Source organism: Molossus molossus, unplaced genomic scaffold (assembly GCF_014108415.1).
Source record: "Molossus molossus isolate mMolMol1 unplaced genomic scaffold, mMolMol1.p scaffold_m16_p_2, whole genome shotgun sequence".
NCBI lineage: Eukaryota > Metazoa > Chordata > Mammalia > Chiroptera > Molossidae > Molossus > Molossus molossus.
In genome coordinates, this window is record NW_023425355.1 from 143,881,495 (window position 1) to 143,890,427 (window position 8,933).

The 8,933-nt window shown below is 51.7% G+C and overlaps 1 protein-coding gene across 1 annotated transcript in view; it reads right to left on the reverse strand.

Moving 5' to 3' along the window:
* Positions 1-2,583, reverse strand: part of WWC3 (WWC family member 3) — a 102,022-nt gene extending 99,439 nt beyond the window's left edge. Inside the window, exon 1 of the mRNA XM_036271622.1 lies at positions 2,466-2,583. The gene's annotated coding sequence lies outside the window, so the exon portion shown is untranslated. The remainder of the gene's footprint in view (positions 1-2,465) is intronic.
* Between the last annotated feature and the right edge of the window lie 6,350 nt (positions 2,584-8,933).

An 8,933-nucleotide genomic window follows, 5' to 3' on the forward strand; every position in this document is an offset into this window, starting at 1 on the left:
CCCCCCTTAACCCCCTCCTCCCAGTCCCTGCCCCACCCCAGGCCTTCACCACACTATTGTCTGTGTCCATTGGCTATGCATATATGTACGTAAGTTCTTTGGTTAATCTCTTCCCATCTCTCCCCCCCCCCTCTGAGATCTGTCAGTCTGTTCCATGCCTCTGGACCTGTTTTGTTCATCAGTTTATTAAGTTCATTAGATTCCACATATACGTGAGATCATGTGATGTTTGTCTTTCTCTGACTGGCTTATTTCACTCAGCATAATTGAACACCGTTTTCTGATCATATGAATCAAAGGCGACTCAAAGGGGGTTTTAACTGTCAGATGCATATGGAGAAAATGTGCTCCAACACAGTTTTTTCCATATAATAAAACAATTCCAACTTGAAAGGATAACCGGTCACCTATAAAAATCGGCAGGGTTCTGTTTTGAAAGAAGAAGAAGAATGACTATTACACCATTTACACCCTTCAGAGACTCCCCTTAAATGTTTGTGGCTTGCCGAACATTCCATACATATTTCGGGCAAGGTATTATGGGAGCTGAAGTGCAAGCTGTCCCCTGCTGAATTTTCACTCACTATAAAAACAATGTCTCATAAAAGTATACACATGTTTTTACTTTACCAAAAATGTAAAATATCCACTTTTGTTCACTCAAACGACACTTTGAGCATTAGAAACAAGACTTTTTAAAAATCTCTAACGTAAGTGATGTCTGCAAAGGGGGGGAATGTCATTGAGTAGCACAGATTTCTGGAAGGAGAGACACAGGAAATGTGGCCGAAATGCACTGAAAGGAGAATTCTACAAGCTGACTTCTGTAGGGTCTGCTCACCTATGTCCTGGGTCATATCATAAAAAGGGAAAATCGTATGTTTATACTTTTCATCATGAATCCCCACTCCAATGTAACCACAACTGTTTTATATTACCCTCATAAAATGAGCTTTAGCCTTTTCTAAGCAAAACGGTATTCTTAATTGGTTCATTTTCCAGTTGTTTGGGTTTTTAACACACACACAGAATAAAAGGGCACCACATTCCAAGCAGTTCTAGCAATTCCAGAACCATCCAAGGCTTGATCAAACAGCTGTGGCTCTGGCCTCTGGTTAAAATTATAATATGATCTCACCTGATTTTCAAAATAACTAAGCATCCTTTGAACCCATATAACTGTGCTAGGATTATCTAAGTTTCTGAGTCCAGAGTTTGCAATGTTCAGAGAGAATGTTAGGGAACCGAAATGCTTTTGCTTTGTTTTGTTTTTCCCTATCTGAGCCCAGAAAAATCTTCAAACAACAATTCAGCAGCTTCCCTCCTCCCGAGTTTATTTTCAAACACCAGTGCCATGCAGCGCTGCCTTTCCTGTGCAGGTAGGAGGAAGCAGGAGCAATGTCACCACACTTGGCCTTTTCAAGTCTAAAAATCACTGGGAAGCCTAGAGTATTTCCTTTCTGGCACTCAGGCCACGGCCAAAAGTTGCTCCAGACAGGACAAGATATCAGATAACCACTGGAAACACTCCGTTTCAACAGAATTCCCAATTCCAGGAAAAAATGCATCTCTCCCAAAGCAGCTGAACCATTGAAAAAGTTCAAGAAAAGCATCATTACATTAACTTACCTAAATGCAAGGATCCCTTTTTGACTCCATAGGATTTATTTACATGAATAATAAGACAACTTGGTGCCCTATTCATATCTTGCACAAAGAGGAAACCTAAAATTCAACTCTTGTTTTTCGTTTTTTCCCAAAGCATCTGGGTCTAATCATAATCCATTCTGGCCGCAGTACACAAGGCTGTTTCGATCAGAATTTTTAACTTGATGTTTAAGGCGCTAGAGAATAACTAACCAGGGTGTGTTAAAAAACCACAAAACCAGTAACAGTTGGGAAGAGGCTTTCCCAACTCCCCAAGAACTGGGAACCCCTGAAGTGTCCCGTCTGGCGTTCATCTTTGGATAGAAACTAGGCTGAACCCGCCAGACAAGGAGCCCACACCACCCAGCTGGGGCGCAAGTTTGTGCTCCAAGGTGACAGCTCATCTGGCCACCGCGGGGCCGGTGCCTGCGGGGCCAAAGCCGGGGGCGGTGGGCCGCAGAGGCCCGGCAGGGATGGGCGAGGCCGCGGCGGAAAAAGGAAAAGAGGGCCATCCGTCAGCCCCGGGAGAGGAAATTCCAGGCGCCCAGCTCCCAGGCTCCGGTCACCGGGTGACGTGAGGGAACCCAGTCCGTGTGTCCGCCGCGGTGGGGACCAGGAGGTGACCGGGGCTGCATGCTCCGGGGCTCGAGGCCGGGAGAGGAGGTGCCTAGATCCTCGGCCAAGGCCCCCGGGATGGGGGCGTGGGGACTCCCCGCTTGTCGCCCAGACCCGAGACCTCCCGGTGTCCTCGAGCCTCTTCCAGAGCCTAAGGAATGGGGCGCCCAGGTCCCGGCCCGGGGCCCCGCCGGCGCCCTTACCGGTCTCGGGGGTCGATCCACGACGTCTGGCGCGTGTTGTGGTCGATGTAAAAGACGCGGCCGTCGTAGTCGCGCGCCTCCTCCCAGCCGGCGGGCAGCGGCAGCTCCGAGCTCTCCCGGCCCCGCAGCGGCAGCGCGGAGGGCGCGGAAGTCGCGGGGACCACGGCGGGGGACGCGGGCTGCGGTGGCTCCCGCGGGGGCTGCGCGGACGTCGGCGGCTCCCGCGGGGCCTCGCGCGCCTGTCCCCGCCGCCGCCGGCGGCCGCCACTCAACCACGGCATGACGGCGCGGGCCCCGCCGCCCGGCCGCCCCGCGCGTGCCGCCTCCTCAGCCAGCACTAAGGCCCGGCGCCCGAGGCGCGGGGGCGGCCGCGGGGAACCGCCCGGCGCGCCCGGTGCATCCTCCGCCCGGCGCCCGCGCACCGGCGCCCGCCCGGCGCCCGCTGGTCCGGCGCGTCGCGGTGCGCGCAGCCGGCCCGCTCTGCCTGCGTCTCTGGAGTCGCTGCCGTGCGTGGAGTCACAATCCCGAAGCTGCCGCTGCCGCTGCTGCCGGCGACTCCTCAGTTCCCGCGGTGCGCCCGGCCATCTTCGTTCCTCGGCGCGGCGCGGCCCGGCCGGGAGGGGCGGGGCATTCGCGGGTCCCGCCCCCGCCCCGCCCTCGGCCCCTCCCCCTCCTGCTCCTTTCCCAGGCCCGCTGCGACTTCTTCCATCTCCGCCAGCTGCTCCGCCTCCAGTCTGCCCCGGGGCTCCTCCGCTCTCCACTCCTCAACCCTCAGCCCCCACCCGTCCGCCGCTTCTCCTCCTCCGCCGTGCCGGCTGCTCCTTCTCCCCCCGTCCACTGCTACTCCTCCCCCCAGTACCCCGCGCGCTCCTCCCTCTCCCCTCCCGCTCCACCACCTCCTCCGGCCTCGCCGGGAAACCGCACGGGGGCCAGGATGGGCGCCACCGCGTCCGTCCGCCCCCGGGCCACCGCGGAGAGGAAGGGGGGCCGGGAGGACGGCGCCCCACCCGGGATGCAGGCGCGGCCTGTCTGGGGCTGACTCCTTGGGGCCCAAACAATTCCCGGGGGAGAGGGTAGTCACCTCACTTCACCCACTCCCCGAGGCCTGGGGTCCTCCCCTCTGCCCTCTTGGGGTGCAGTGGAGCTGTGTCCTGGGTCTCCAGAATACCCACGATGGTCTCCCCAGAGGGGAGACCGAGGGACCTCGGTAGCTGGAGGAGGAACTGAGACTGGTCCTCTTGAGTGGGGCAGAGAGGACCACCTGGAAGTGGGGAGCTGGGCAGGTGGGCACTTGGTGTCCCTGCCGGGAGGGCCCCAGAAGGGCTTATCCAGAATCACCACTCTGGGCCCAGCCCCCTCACCTGCCCTGAGCATTTTCATCTTCCAATCTGGAGGACCCTATAGTCTAAGCACAGACCCAAGTAGGCCCCTGCTGGGGAGGAAGCCAGGTCAAGTCCTAAAACACGAAACCTCAGTGATAATTTATGTTCCACTCGCATCTCATAGCTGGGAAAACTGAAGTCCAAAGTTGAGGTTCTCTCTCGCTCCAAATCCCCCAGCTACTTAGTGCTCCAAATCCCTGGCCGCAAGACTTAAAGTAGGGAACTGCAGGAAAATATCAAGGAGGTTATAAAACATTGTTAACAGTGACACAAAACTATCTAGTAAAAACTAACAGGGATCCAAAGAGAGATACACAAGGGAAGAGACTAGAGGGAAACGGTCCAAAATTCTCACAGTCATTGCATTCTTTCAGAGGGATGATTTTTAAACAATTATTTACCTTCCAAATTGTTTGTAAAATGGTAATATTGCTTTTAGAAGGGGAAAGTTGTTTTTAAAAGAAGAATGTGGAGGCATGGAAACTGCTAATTGGGACCTATCCAAGGAAGGCCTTTCCTCCCCTCCTCCCACCACAACACAGAAACTCCCTCGCTGCGCAAGTATCTGCCCCCACCCGCATGTTCTGGGCCGGAAATTCCATCACTGGAGTCCTTTTAGTGAAACCTGGACGGTTAGGAAATGTCCAAGGGAAAGTGGGGAGAGTATCAGAAAAGCAAATACTTAGTGATTTTGTAGTTCCAGAGAATGCCCAGTGTCGAGTGCCCCTGCACTGACATCTTCCCTGCTGATTGGCATGATTTATGACCTAGAGGGCTGCCACTGCCTTCTTTCCCCCTCTCTTCCTGCCCCCCTGCAGACACCTTACCACCCGACATGGCCCGGCTGAAGCTGGATCCCGGCCCTCCCAGGCATCATGTCATCTCAGAATGTCACAAATCTGGGCGCTTTCCCTGGAAATGGCCCTGAATGGGGCTAGAGTGTATTGGAGTGCAGCCAGTCTCTGCAGAGGGAGGTGGAGAGAGAGAGAACACCCCCACACAGGCAACAACGCCCAGAAGGAAAGGCAAGACAAAAAGTGTCCATAAAGAGGAAGGGGTGGGGAAGGCTCCATCCATTAGGAGCTGAGGTCTTTCACTGAGGGTGACAGGTGTGATGCAGTCCTCCAGACTGGCAGCGAGGACGAGGACGCGCTGCAGACCTGCTATGTTCAGGCACTGTCCTGGTGTTGGGGTGCTGCAGGAAACAGGACAGAGCCTGTGTACTCCCCACTGCCCAAGTCCGAGACTAGACAAAGAAATAGGCACTTATGACTGTGACTTGTCTACAGATGAAGCCAAGGGGCCAACCTCAGCTTGGGGACTCAGGAGGCCTTGTGACACCGAAAGGAAGACATCTTGATGAGGAAACTGACGTTGAGCTCTTCAGATCCCCAAGTTTAGAGACCTTATTCCTTGGCACAAGGAGCTGTCATCAAACACTTGTCAATTTGCGTAGCTGATGCAGCGCCCCACCCAGATCTCCTAGTCTGGGGCTGCACCCTTTCAGAGGATTAGCTGTGGCTGACAGATGTCTGGGACAGCAGCCCACTCCCCAGGGACTCAGTCTGTACTCTGGCAGCCCAGCCCCCTTTCCTTGGTGGGACACACTCTAGTGCACCTCGAAATCCAGAACTGCCATGGGATACCATGGCTTTGCTAGCTCCTCCCTGCCCTGGTCTGCCTCTCATACCCCCATCAGCCAGCACCCCATGAGAACCTCCACCTCAGGCATGGCTTCGAGGAGGCCTGACCTAAGAGAGTGTGTTGTGCTGGCTCTCTCCCAAGCACTTAGCAAATATGAATTGTTGACCATCATAACGTCATCTGCAGGTATCCCTAATGGCATTTGCACACGAATAGAGGACTCAGGAGGGTGACATGGCCTGCCAGAGACAACAGATTTGAGGCCCTCACTGAAGAAGCATTCTCCACAGCCCCTGGACTGCTCTGATTCAGATAAATTAAGGAGGTCCATTGCATTTGTCTTTCTGAAATGAGCGAACTTGGAAGAGGCCAGAACTTGGGGTGACCAAGTCCTGTCTATTACACCATTAGTCCTTTTGACTTGCAATGTTTGTCCAGGCAGCTGCTGATTGTCCCTAGAGACCTGTGCAGGGGTCCAGCCAGTGTGGCTCAGTGGTTGAGCGTCGACCCATGCACCAAGAGGTTGCCGGTTCGATTCCAGATCAGGACACATGCCCAGGTTGTGGGCCCATCCCCAGTGGGGAACATGCAGGAGGCGGCCAATCGATGTTCTCTCTCATCAATGTTTCTATCGCTCTCTCCTTCTCACTTCTTCTCTCTCTAAAATCAATAACGAAGAAAAAGTAATTTTAAAAAAAAGAGAGACCTGTGCAGGGGTTGGGATGGAAGAGAAGTTGGTAGGGGGTTGAAGGGACTCTTAACTCCCCAGCTTTGCTATAAATTAGGAAGTCGTGTGTGTGTGTGTGTGTGTGTGTGTGTGTGTGTGTGTGTGTGTGTTGTTAGGGAGAATAAGGCCTGTCTTTCTTACAGTGAAGCGGGGCTTTCCATGTTGGACAAAAAACACATACGCACACAAAACACTGTAGGGGAAGGAATCTTTAGTCTTAGCTGAATGCACAATTATGCATTCTTTATTGCCTCCATATTCAAACCTCGGCCTTGCCAACAGCAAAAGTACAAACGTTGCAGCGACCTCTTCTCCCACCAAAACTTCTGATGGAAAAACAGCTCAGGAAAAATCCACTTAGGCTCTGGGTAATGGAGACGCAAATAGCAAATACTTGTCCTCCTTGCAGACCCTCTGGGAAATCCCCTTGCAGAATATTTTCTTTCAAATGCTTGTTAAGGAGTAAATCCAACACACTCCTTGCATGCCGGACAAGCAAACACAGAGTTTGAAGATTTTTACTCTCAATTAGATTAGGCCTTCTCTCCCCACCCCTCTTACCATAGGGTAACCTTTGTTTGAAAAAGGAAGGTACAAAATTGCATCTAGAGACATTCAGTGCTTGAGAGGCTGCTAGAAAAGGGAGCACCGTGGAGGCTGCAATCATCACATCTAAAATGAGAGAAATAAATACTGCCAAAGAAGTCTTGCTTACTTGTGTAAACAATCGAGTGTTCTAGGAAGTGACACATTGGGTAATTCTGTACAATGTGCTAAGAGGAAAACGGAAATGGGCCAGATTGGGTCTGAAGAAGAAATAGCTCATTGTTTGGCATTCTTCAAATGCTGGAATAATTACTCGGTTATGGGCGCTTCCCATATATTTAAATAATGCAAATCCACACACTTGGGAGGAGATTAGATGTAATTCTTGCTAATTCCTGTCTTGATGGTTTAGGGACTGCAAAGGAAGAGATAAATACCAAGGTCCCTAAATCCACACCTTCCCCAAGCTCAGGTATTGGAATGGGGAAGAGGCGAGGTTATTCCTTAGCCTTTATTGCATGCCTTTATCTCTTTAACTTTAGACACTTATTTGACTTGTAATCGGAAAAGCCTTTGTTTAGATCTTGTGTGTGGACAGGGAGACTGTGAGCGCTTTTCTCAAATGGGACTTCCTTGATTTGTGTAGATGCGTCCAGTCTTGAGATTAAGAGTTTTTCTCATTTCCTAATCATCCACTGCTAAGAGAGGCAGGGCATTCCGGCAGAGCCAGCCCTGTGGTTAAACCAGACAGTGTGGCCCTGGCCGGTTTGGCTCAGTGGTTAGAGCGTTGGCCTGTGGTCTGGAGAGACCCGGGTTCGGTTCCTGCTAGGGGCACGTACCTCGGTTGCAGTTTGTCCCTGGCCCTGGTTGAGTCGTGTGGGTGGCAACCACTCATCCCTTTCACGTCAATGTTTTTTCTCTCTCCCTCCCTCCCACTCTATCTGAACAAAATATCCCAAAATGTCCTCGGGCGAGAATAAAAAAAACAGGCAGTGTGCGGTTGGTCCATGTTAGTGCTCTGTCCTGCGCTGTGTGGGCTTCTCAACAAAGCAACGTCCTTGGAATCGGTTCATGGCCATCCTATTGTAGGCAGACTCCATGTGTACCTGGGTTATTCAAATTCAGATTTTAAAAAATGTTAGACCAATTTCTCTCCCAAACTTAGAACACTCGGAGTCACCCACTTCCTTCCTCTCCAGGTCTCCTCTCCCAAAGCTACATTTTTACTTCTTTTCCTTCCCAACCCATGGGTTATATTCAACAAAAGGCTAACGAGCCAATTGGAAATGTATTCCAGGCGAACCATGATTTCAGAAAGACACAGCTGCCATGAGCCAGCCTACTACAAAACGCTTCCTCCTGGCTGCGTTCTCTCCTGTTTAGGATTATGACTCTGGTCCCCTGTGTATTTGGAAAAACAGATTCTTAAACTGCAGACCTCTGCTTTATGAGCCAAACAGAGCAGCTTGGAAGTCTCAGGCTTACAGAAACAAGGAGGAAGATTTAGCCGACACAGACATGAGCAGTCTCTGGGTCATTAACAATTTTTTTTTTTCATTTGATGACACTAGCGTTATAAATTAGTCTCTTTCGTAGCATGAATGGAACACATGTAACCCCACTAGATCCTAGAGCAACAATCCTAGATGGTGGTTATATATCAGTGGTTGTCAACTGGGGTGACTGTGACCCCCCGGGAACATACAGCAGTGTCTGGAGACATTTTTAGTTGTCACGACTGAAGGGAGGGATCCTACCGGCATCCACTGAAGCTTGGCTATCCCAGCGGACATCTGTCGTGGTCAGAGTTCTCCAGAGAAACAGAGGCAATAGGGTGTATATATATCAAGATACATTATGAGCCCTGGCCGGTGTGGCTTAGCAGTTAGAGTGCCGGCCCAAGCACCAAATGGTCGCGGGTTCAATTCCCAGTCAAGGGCACATACCTGGGTTGCAGGTTGATTCCTGGCCCTGGTAGAGGTGTGTGTGGGAGGCAACCAATTGATGTGTCTCTCTCACATCGATGTCTCTGTCTCTCTCTCTCTCTCCCTCCCTCCCTTCCACTCTATCTAAAAATCAATGGAAAAAAATATCCTCTGGTGAGGATTAACAACAACAAGAAAAAAAAAGATTCATTATAAGGAATTTGCCCAAGTGACTCTGGAGGCT